Below are 12235 nucleotides of genomic sequence, written 5' to 3' on the forward strand. Positions count from 1 at the left end.
CGAATTATGTCGAAATCTGAAAGACAATCAGTGTATGCATGGTTGTTTACTTGACTGACCGTTCATGATATGGCCAGAGAAACGATTCTGCGTAGGACGTGGTTTCGAAGATACGGACGACCGTGTTAATGGCCCACTCCCGTTCATCCTTACCATGTAGTGTTGTGCCATTTTCTAATGCAGGATCTATGAAATACACACTCTCCCTTTTTCTTCTCTGTGTATTCAAACCCCTGAGAGGAATAAAATGCAGTTAGTTGTTTATCATTTAGAGCCTTGTATGGAGAAGTTGATCGGAGTTGTTAATTACTTACAAAATCAGGCATCTAACAAGAGTGGCATCGAGCTCGTCGAAGTTGAAGAAGAGATGTAAGTCCTCGAAACCCACACTAATGGAACCAGCATCGTGTCGGAAATGATCTCTATTGTAGTGGACTGCATAACATGATGACCTGCTAACATTTGATCCATGCAATATTTATGTAACTCGTGGCAACTGGAGCTACACTCATCAAAGTATTTGCCAACAAGAAATGGCTGGCCATGGACATAATTGCAAGCTTCAAGTACATCTGCTTTATTTTTAGCAACCTGCAAAGATATTTCTTCATCATCCATGCCATCAGAAATAATATTACTCCCCGATTCAAACAACTTGTTGTTAATTTGGTTCTGGGTGATGAGTGCTTTAAGTAATAGGCAATCATTCTCTTTCCTCGTCGCTCTCATGGCTTGCTTCCTCGTGGGTGCAGCCTTTTTGGCCGCTTACTTCTTGGTACTTGAAGCACTTCTGGTACAACATCTGGTTGGCTGAAAGGTAGACTGACGAGCAGATGGTTTAGCTATGCCGGACTGCTGACCATGCGTCCAAGCTATGTCGGGTTTCTGCGCAGGTTGTGCTAACTTGTCGTTGTGCTGAGGAGGTCATGCCAACGCATTGGTTTGCTGATAAGGAAGTGTTGGCGCATTGGCATGCTGATCACGTGGCTGAGGACCAACGAACTGATGAGCAGTCGGTTGTCGACCTACAGACTGCTAAGCAGGTGGTTCCGAAGCATCAGACTACTCAGCAGTCTGTTCCACCAGGTTGGTCTGCTGACCATGTGTTGCAGCTGGGTCTCCCCCCGCTGCTTCAACGGCCGGCATCTGAACTGGTGGTGCATCTTCAACAGTTGTAGGCCTTGCCACTGGCTGCTTTGGGGCAGACGATGACATGGCATGTACGACACAAAGTCGGGCTGGCTGATCACAGGTTGATGCATCAGCCGTTGGATTACGAGTATTAGGTTCTTTGGGGGAAGCATGCGAGAGCTGGTGTGGTAGGGAGAGCGTCACCGGTTGAGTGGCGACATTGGTTGCTCTTGGCGGGGATTCAGGGATCTCATCCATGAATTCTATTTCCTTTTGTGGCCACTGGATGTGATGTAACTGTATTTTCCCAAGGTCCTTTGCTCATCGAAGTCTCCTAGGACATTCTTCTCGGCAAATTTATTGAATCCAGGCTTTACTTCAGTCACCTAGCACTTCACACAGCCCGGCTTCAATGGCACATTGTTCAACAAGAGGCCCTCTTCCAAGAAGGGTGGGCAAACCCAGGCTGTTGCACATTTTAATGTACATTCATAATGTTAAGCACGCCCTTCAGTCTATCTTTCATTCCAGATAGATCAGATATAGCATTATCATGAGTAGTTGCAGTCTGAGTGTCGCTGGGGTCAGCTGATGCACATCTACTCTTGTGCGGTGTTGTCGTGCAATAACCAGCATCCTCCATGCCCGCCTCCCCTCCCAGCTGCTGGCTATCTATCATGTTAGAGTCTTCTGCATCATCATTGACTCCTCAATATCCTTTCGAACAGCTGGATACATGTCCTTCCTCAACCTTTCATACAATTCATTCTGCTTCATCTCACTCCTTGCTTTTTTCATGCTGAGCCTCTCTTCTTTGCTGAGTGTGAAAGCCCTCTTGTGCAGGACATTAACACCTATACCCCTTGCACGGCCGGGGGCTCTCTTTGTTTCCAGAGCATCGGATAGAATGTCACATGGCCATGAGTTCCTGTAGAACCTTCTAGGGATCTTGGAAGCCTTTAACATCATGCGATACAGTTCTTCATCATGTGAGTTTTCAAAGTAATAAGTTCCGTCATCATGCCTCCTTGCACGTACCCGCAAGTAGTCTCTAGCGCGTTTGCCCCTGATGTCACTAATGGCTGGTTTCCCACCCGCTGCTACTGCTTCTTTGTCCTCCTGGTCCCATATCGGTTTCATGCCATAGTATCCTGCCGCACCCATGCGGTGGGGGTGTGTGTTCGTCTTCTGAAGTTTCGATTGCTTGGCACTCTTCTCAACAAACTTTGTAGTTGCCCTGACCATTTTGAATATTTCCTAGTCCGCCTTTGTAATTTGGGGGTATGCGGGGATTGGGTCCTTGCCTTCACTCAAGTACTTCTTGTACAACACGTGCTTCCAGTTTCTCCAATCATCCCTAGCCTTCTTCAGTGCAGCATTTTCGACCTGCATTCTCCACTGCTCTGGAATGTTGAAGTGGTCCATGATATCTCGAACTATCCTTTGCTGTGTTTCTGTGTTAGCCTTCCGAAACCCCAGCAGATTAATGTTGAGCCTTTGCCCTGCCAACAAATCCACACACACTCCTGATCCTCGTGCGTGCTTTATCTAGTTTAGTTGGAGCCCAAGACTTTAAAATGATCTCGGTTACTTCATATACACCTTTAGGCTAGTGTGTGGGCATCCCTGGAGCGTTCCTCTGTGTCCTCACCGGAAGGGTAATTGCTGCAGCTCTATCCCATTCAAGATTACTTGATCCCTCACCATCTGCTGAAGACCTAGGATTGTCAGAATCGGATGAAGATACATCGCGTGAAGCATGAGTGTCATAGCTGCTACTCGGCATCTACAGATAACACATGCGAAACTTAGGAAAGGAGGATAAGCATAAAACTAACAACTTGGCATCAAGTTGTCTAAACATGTCATGCAATAATTTAGAAAATGTACGGCTTATTTGTTAAGTTTGTGTGACTCGGGTGCCCACGATCTGTAAATCATCAATAACCTATTGGAACAAATATAGCCTATATGAACTAGTTAGGAAGGTAGATAATGAACATATATACGCTGTCCATTATTTTATTGCCAATTTGGGAACATACGGAACGAAATAGGAAGAGGGATTGCGAGGAAATTTGCCTCACCGTGATGGAGAGCAGTAACTAACAGGTTTCTAAATGCAAACCTGGCGGGACCAGAAGAGAGGCGGGGGTTACAGGATCGATATGCTCGAGGGTGGCTGGCAAGCAAACGAAGACGGCAAGTACTGGGCAGCCACTTGTTGGGAACGGCAACAGAGGTAGGGTTGACACCAAAGAGCGGGCACACGGTCAGGGTGAGCACGGCAGCGCCAGAGAGGTTTCTGCTGTGGATCTGGGGGAGGGGGAGCTGGCGATGGAGATTGGGTGGACTAATTGAGTGAAATATGGGTGAGCGGTGGGGGGATGTTGGCGGCCTAGGTGAAAAGGGTGAAAACATATCCCCGGTCGCTGCGCGGAAAGGCCTATGCAAACAGTTGCCTCTAAGCGCTTGTGTGCACAAAAAGCTTAATTTCGTTTGAACTGAAGACTTGAGTTCATCGTTTCACCTCTAATTTTTCCCCACGGTAAGCAATCACCATTATACCACAGGTTTGATTTGCTGGCGCATTTTAGGTTTCGTGTGCTATATTTAAGACATTTTTGGGCATTTACCGTGCATTTTGGCATATAAATCAAATCCTAGTTGGACTGCATTTGATGTCGAAAGGGATGAGGATTGTCGTTCGATCTGGGAGGATCCAATGGTGCAGACGTACGATGCGAGGTGTTTGGGTTCTGGCCAATCAGAACGCATGAGTCAGATCACGCGCGCAGCAAGGGGGCATCGGCCAAGGTTTGGTAGGCACGCGGCTTTTGTGAGTGAACTGTGTGGTATTGGCAAACATTTACATGAACTAACAACATATTTTTGTTTGAATGAAAACAAGAGTTCTTCGTTTCGCCTCCAAATTGTTTTCCACGGTAAGAAATCACCATTGTACCCTATGGTTCGGTTTTCTGGTGCATTTGAGGTCTCGTTTGCTATATTTGAGTAATTTTCTATACTCGCAACTACACGTGGGTGATAGCTAGATCATTTGTGTGTCACTTTGGGAGTTTTCATTCATTGTTCGAGAAATGGGAAAAAATGAAACAGTTCAGCCGCAGGGTGCGGTCAGAGGCGTAGGCCTTCTTGGTATTTCAATTGTAGGAAATGCATATAGAGTACGGAAATAACAAAAATTGGTGTGTCACCATGGCGTGCTCTCAGTATCCCACGGAAACATTTTGGTAAAGTTTAGCACAAGTTTTGATGCTCACTCCTTCCAAATCGGAGCATCTCACAAGAAGGATCGTAGTTTCCAAAAGAAGACGCGGCACTTCGGACTCCAATCGTCGGTGACTACATCATTCCGCCTCGAATTTTGTTCATGGTAAACAATCACATATATACCCTAGGTTTGATTTTCTGGCCCATTTCAGGTGTCGTCTACTATATTTAAGTCATTTTTTGCGCTTACCTTGCATTTAGTGCAGATAATATCAAAACTATACTACAACTACATCTGGGTGTTAGTTAGCAAAGAAGGTGTACAAATCATTTGTGTGTCTCTTTGCGAGTTTTCATCCATTGTCCAAAAAATGGGGACAAGTTTCAAACATTTCGGCCGCGAGGTGCGGCCACCGGTGAAGGCCTAGTTGGTATTTTAATTACAGGGAATTCAGATGGAGTCCAGACATCATCAAAATCGGCTTCTGCCCGTGCCATGCTCTCATGACCCCGTGGAAAAAAATTGGTGAAGTTTGGCACAAGTTTTGTTGATCGCTCCATGCAAACTGGAGCATCTCACAAGAAGGATCATGGTTTCCAAAAGGAGACGTGTCAATTCAAAATCCAGTGGCTGGTGACATCATCGTTTGGCCTCACAAAAAAATTCACGATACGCAATCACCATTATACCACGGGTTTGATTTTCTAACATATTTTCAGGTATCGTTTGCTATATTTAAGACATTTATTGAATTTAACATGAAATTGTGGATATAAATAAAATCACAATCAGAACTACATGTGATGTTGAAAGGGATGAGGATTGTCGTTCGATCAAGGAGAATCCAACGGTGCACACGTATGATCTGTGGGGTTTGGGTTCTGGCCAATCAGAACACACGACTCAGATCGCGCGAGCGGCAAGGGGGCATTGGCCATGGTTTATTAGGCACACTGATTTCGTGAGTGAACTGTGTGCTATTTGAAAACATTTACATGAACTAACACCATATTTTTGTTTGAATGAAAACATGAGTTCATCGTTTCGCCTCCAATTTTTTCCACGGTAAGAAATCATGATTGTGCCCTACGGTCTCGTTTGCTATATTTGAGTCATTTTTTTCACATATATATATATATATAGTAGCAACTACGCGTGGTTGTTAGCAATATCATTTGTGTGTCTCTTTGCGAGTATTCATTAATTGTCTGAGAAATTGGAAAAAAATTCAAACAGTTCGGCCGTACGGTGCGGCCATAGGCGTAGGCCTTGTTGGTATTTTAATTACAGGAAATGCATATAGATTTCAAAAATAACGAAAATCATTGTGTCACTATGGCGTGCTCTCACGATCGCATGGGAAAAAATTGGTAAATTTTGGCACAAGTTTTGGTGCTCACACCTTCGATATCGGAGCATCTCACAAGAAGGATACCAGTTTCCAAAAGGAGAAGCGGCACTTCGGACACAAATCGTCAGTGACTACATTGTTTCCCCTCGGAGGAAAATCATGGTAAACAATCATGGATATACCCTCGGTTTGATTTTCTGGCCCATTTCAGGTCTCGTCTGCTATGTTTAAATCATTTTTTGCACTTACCTTGCATGTAGTGCAGATAAAGTCAAAACCCTACTACAACTACATGTGGGTGTTAGTAGGCTACTTAGGCTACTCATATATACTAGTATCATGCATATGATACTAGTGTATGATACTAACTTTATAGTGCATAGTATCATAGAGTAGTATCATAGATGATCATTTTTATTACCATGCATGACACAAATTAGCATCACATTTAACATGATATGGTATCTACCTATGTTACTCTAACCCTCTCTATGTTCTTTAATTCTTTGCCATGTCAGCATATTTGCTATTTTCGAGTGCATGATACCGGCATTATACCACCACTATGGCCAGCCTTATAGTGGGGAGTATCATACACTAGTATCATGCATTTGATACTAGTGTATGATACTACCTTCATAGTGAGTAGTATCATAGATGACCGTATTTATGGACATGCATGACACAAAGTAGTATACCATTTATTATGTTACGATATCTACTTATCTTACTCTAACCCACTCTCCCATCTTTAATTCCTTGCCAGATCATCATATTTGATATTCCTGAGTGCATGATACTGGATATGATACCCCCACTATGGACAGCCATAGCAAAGAAGGTGTATAAATCATTTATGCATCGCTTTGCGAGTTTTCATCCATTTGTCCGAGAAGCGGGGAGAAGTTTCAAACGTTTCAGCCACGAGGTGCGGCCACTGGCGTAGGCCTAGTTGGAATTTTAATTACAGGAAATTCAGATGGAGTCTGGACATCATCAAAATCAATGTCTGCCTGTGGCGTGCTCTCATGACCCTGTGGAAAAGAATTGGTAAAGTTTGGCACACGTTTTGATGATCGCTCCTTCCAAACCGGAGCATCTCACATGAAGGGTCATGGTTTCCAAAAGGAGACGTGTCAATTCAAACTCCAGTGGCTGGTGACTTCATCATTTGCCCTCATAAAAATTTCCATGGTACATAATCACGATTATACCACGGGTTTGATTTTCTGGTGCATTTCAGGTATCGTTAGCTATATTTAAGACATTTTTTGAGTTTAACGTGCATTTTGTGCATAAAAATAAAATTACAACCGGAACTGCATTTGTTATCGAAAGGGATGAGGATTGTCGTTTGATCTGGGAGCATCCAAGGGTGCAGACATACGATCCGTGGGGTTTGGGTTCTGGCCAATCAGAGCGCACGACTCAGATTGCGCGTGCAGTTTGGTCGACACACGGCTTTCAAGAATGAACCATGTGCTATTCGCAAACCAGATTGCTTATCTTCTGTTCATACATACTGGAGTGAGATCAATTGAGTGTGCTACCTCTATGGTATAATAATAATAATAATAATAATAATAATAATAATAATAAGCAGTTCATATTCATTGTCTGAGTTGACAACATATCATGGTCAACATATATAATGGTTCTTACATAAATAGAAAACTGGGCATAACTCACAAATTCAGTACACGTGACGGTTCTAAATTGAACAAATTAAGTTGCAGGGTAGGCATAAATACTAGTCTTACTGCTTAACTCCCATGTACATGGGGGAACTAGGATCATTACGTTGACCCTGAATGAACTTGGATTTTCTGATGATTTCACGCTTCTCTATTAGAGGGGTGCGTGATCCCTTGGCTGGAAACTCAGCAAATTCATCGTACTCGTCCTCATCGTCAACATCCTCGACACCCAGTACCCTCCTCTTCCCATGCATCACTACATGGCAGCTCTTATGCAAGGAGTCTTCCGCATAGAAAATCTGGGTAGCATCACTGGCAAGAAAGAACGGGTCCGCGTGATATGCCATCGTTGTCTTGTTAACACAGGTCTTCCTGTAATCATCAACCTTTACTTGACCAAGAGGGATCCATGTGCACCTGAAAAATGCCATCTAGACTTTCACATAGTTAAGCTCACAAATCTCTTTGATGGTTCGATAGTATACCCTTTTATCAGCTTCATTTACAGTCATGCATTCTATTCGAACAGAGCAGTTCTGATATGAGGTCTTCTCATCATGTTCCTCAGTTTAAAACATGTAGCCATTTATGTCATATGATTGGTACGTCAACACCGTAGGTGATGGCTTTCGGGCCAACCACATAGCAATGTCATCAATGGATCCTTGTGCCAAACGATTCTTCAGCCATTTTGCGTAGTTCTTTGTGTGCTCCTTCATCTCCACATATGATGGATACACCATTGGTAAGAAGCTTTGGTATACTGATAACCCACAAGTATAGGGGATCGCAACAATTTTTGAGGGTAGAGTGTTCAACCCAAATTTATTGATTCGACACAAGGGGAGCCAAAGAATATTCTCAAGTATTAGTAGCTGAGTTGTCAATTCAGCCACGCCTGGAAGACTCAATATCTGCAGCAAAATATTTAGTAGCAAAGTAGTATGGAAGTAACGATAATTGTGGCAAAAGTAACAGTAGCAGTTTTGTAGCAATCGTGACAGTGGCAACGGAAAAGTAACTTAGCAAAGATCAATATGAAACAAACTCATAGGCAATGGATCAATGATGGATAATTATGTTCGATGACATTCATCATGCAACAGAACTAGCTCCAATTCATGAATATAATGCATGCATGTATTCCGAATACAGTCATACGTGCATATGGAAAAGAACTTGCATGACATATTTTTTTCCTACCCTCCCGTGGCAGTGGGGTCCTATTGGAAACTAAGGGATATTAAGGCCCCCTTTTAATAGAGAACCGGACCAAAGCATTAGCACTTAGTGAATACATGAACTCCTCAAACTATGGTCATCACCGGTAAGTGTCCCGACTATTGTCATTCCATGGTTGCCGGATCATAACACGTAAGGTGACTATAACTTGCAAGATAGTATCAAGAACACAAATATATTCATGAAAACATAATAGGTTCAGATCTAAAATCATGGCACTCGGGCCCTAGTGACAAGCAATTGGCATAGCAAAGTCATAGCAACATCTATCTTAGAACATAGTCGATACTAGTGATCAAACCCTAACAAAACTAACTCTATTACTCCCTTCGTCCCATAATATAAGAACGTTTTTGGCACTACACTAGTACCAAAAACGTTCTTACATTGTGAGACGGAGGGAGTACATGGTAAATCTCATCCAACCCATCACCATCCAGCAAGCTAACGATGGGATTACTTGGCATGGTAGTGAGCATTGTGAAATTGCTGATGGAGGATGGTTGATGATGACGATGGCGACGATTTCCCCTTTCCGGAGCCCCGAACAGACTCCAAATCTGCCCTCTCGAGGAAGAACAAGGCTTGGGGGTGACTCCGTATCATAAAACACGATGAATCCTTCTCTGCATTTTTTTCCCTGAACGTGAATATATGGAGTTGGAGTTGAGGTCGGTGGAGGTCCAGGGGGCCCACAAGGACAGAGGGTGCGCCGCCCACCCTTGTGGCTAGGGAATGGGCCCCCTTCGGTTGATTCTTTCGCCAATATTTTTTATTTATTCCAGAAATAATCTCCGTGAAATTTCAGGTCATTCCGAGAACTTTTATTTCTGCACAAAAATAACACCATGGCAATTCTGCTAAAAACAGCGTCAGTCCGGGTTAGTTCCATTCAAATCATGCAAATTAGAGTCCAGAACAAGGGCAAAAGAGTTTGGAAAAGTAGATACGATGCATACGTATCAACTTCCCCAAGCTTAACCCATTGATTGTCCTCAAGCAATTCAGTTGACAAATTGAAAGGATAAATATCAACTTTTACAAACTTTGTTTGATCTTGTTGTTGCAAATATATAAAGCCAGCATTCAAGTTTTCAGCAATATTCACAATAGCATTTAGGTCTCATATTTACTCATATCAATGGCATAATCAACTAGCGAGCAATAGTAATTAATCTCGGATGACAACACTTTCTCAAAACAATCACGATATGATATAACAAGATGGTATCTCGCTAGCCCTTTCCGAGACCGCAAAACATAAATGCAGAGCACCCCTAAAGATCAAGGACTGACTAGACATTGTAATTCATGGTAAAAGAGATCCAGTCATAGTCATACAGAATATAAATGAATAACAATGTGAATGACAGTGGTGCCCTCTAACTGGTGCTTTTTATAAGAGGACGATGACTCAACAATAAAAGTAAATAGATAGGCCCTTCGCAGAGGGAAGCAGGGAATTGCAGAGGGAGCTCGAGTTTTTAAATAGAGAGGAATAATATTTTGAGCGGCATGCTTTCATTGTCAACATAACAACCAACAGATCTCTGTATCTTCCATGCTACATACACTATAGGCGGTTCCCAAACAGAATGGTAAAATTTATACTCCCCCACCACCAACAAGCACATTCCATGGCTGGTCCTAAACAACGGATAACATCCAACTAACAACAGTCCTGGGGGAGTTTTGTTTGCAATTATTTTGATTTGATTTGAGCATGGGACTGCGCATCCCGGTTACCAGCCATTTTCTCGTGAATGATGAGTGGAGTCCACTCATCGTGAGAATAACCCACCTAGGATGGAAGATATTGAAAACCCTAGTTGCTACATGAGCGATTCGAGCATACAAAATTGATTATCATTTGAAGGTTTAGAGTTTGGCACTTGCAAATTTACTTGGAACGGCAGGTAAATATCACATATAGGAAGGTATGGTGGACTCATATCGAATAACTTCGGGTTTATGGAAGTGGATGCACAAGCATTATTCCCGCTTAGTACAAGTGAAGGCTAGGAAAAGACTGGGAAGCGACCAACTAGAGAGCGGCAACAGTCATGAACATGCATTGGGATTAACCAACACTGAATGCAAGCATGAGTAGCATATAAATCACCATGAACACAAATATCGTCTAGGCTATGTTGATTTTGCTTCAACTACATGCGTGAACATGTGCCAAGTCAAGCCACTCGAATCATTCAAATGAGGATACCATCCTATCATACTACATCACAACCATTATAATTTTCAGGTTGGCACGCAAGGTAAACCATTATAAACTCCAAGCTAATTAAGCATGGAATGAGTAACTATAATCTCTAATTGTCATTGCAAACATGTTTCATTCATAATGGGCTGAATCAGGAACAATGAACTAATCATATTGTCAGGACCCCGATTCTAAGTCACACCAATCTAGCATGTAACACCTCATATCACTTTGCGGCCTCACGCACGGTATTCCCACGGGTGTCGCCTTACCATGGCCCGGGATCGTTTGCGCCTTTTGGCTCACGTATATGATAGTGTCGCTAGCATCCATATGACAGAGAACCCGGGCCGACATGACTAGTCATGAACCCAAAGTGGCACTAACTTACGGGGACAGGCATACATGAATCAATATCGAGCATGTCGGTCAGCAGCATGTGACTCCGGGCTATAGCAACTGGGCTAACAGGACTCTGGGCACCCGGGCTGTAGCAGGCTAGCAGGACTCCGGATGTCACCGCGTGACATTTCCCCGAAGGGACAGACACAGGAATGAAGTGAATCACATGACAACTAGTCTAAGTGTTCCGGAGCAGTAGTGCTGGGCTAGCAGGACTCCGGTGAACAGGGCTGTAGCGGACTACTATGGCTAATGGAAGCACAAGACTACACTTCCCCATAGGAGAGGCTACCAAGGATAAACAACTAGGTTGTCGGATCCCACACATACCAAGCATTTCAATCATACACACAATATGCTCGATATGTGTAAATACAACATGGCATCACAACAAAACTCTATGACTCAAAGTATTTATTCATTAGGCTCCGAGGAGCGAGATATTACAAACATGGGTCTCATGACCCAACATACAGAGCATACAATCAACAAGCACATGCGAAAGCTTAACTTGTCTGAGTACAGACAACTACAAATGAAGAAGGCTGAGAAGCCTGACTATCTACAAGACACTCCCAAGGGTACAAGATCGTACCTGAGGTAACGAGCTAAATGTCGAAGTCCAAGCGGAACTACTAGTGAGACTAGAAGTCTCTCTGCAAAAACGTAATTAAGCAAACGTGAGTACAAATGTACTCGGCAAGACTTATATCAGAACTAACCACATATGTATCATTATCAACAAAGGGATGGTGGGGTTTAACTGCAGCAAGCCAGCTTTGACTCGGTGGCTATCCTAAACTACGACTGCAAGTAACTCTTTTGTGGTGGCGCACACGAGTCCACATATTCACCATATCAATACACCACTATGGATTCGCTCTCGTCTCCCTATGAGAACGCCATCCATAGCACTCACGCTTATCTTGCGCATTTTATAGTATTCACTTTCACTTGTC

The sequence above is a fragment of the Triticum aestivum genome, chromosome 6A, assembly GCF_018294505.1.
Source record: "Triticum aestivum cultivar Chinese Spring chromosome 6A, IWGSC CS RefSeq v2.1, whole genome shotgun sequence".
NCBI lineage: Eukaryota > Viridiplantae > Streptophyta > Magnoliopsida > Poales > Poaceae > Triticum > Triticum aestivum.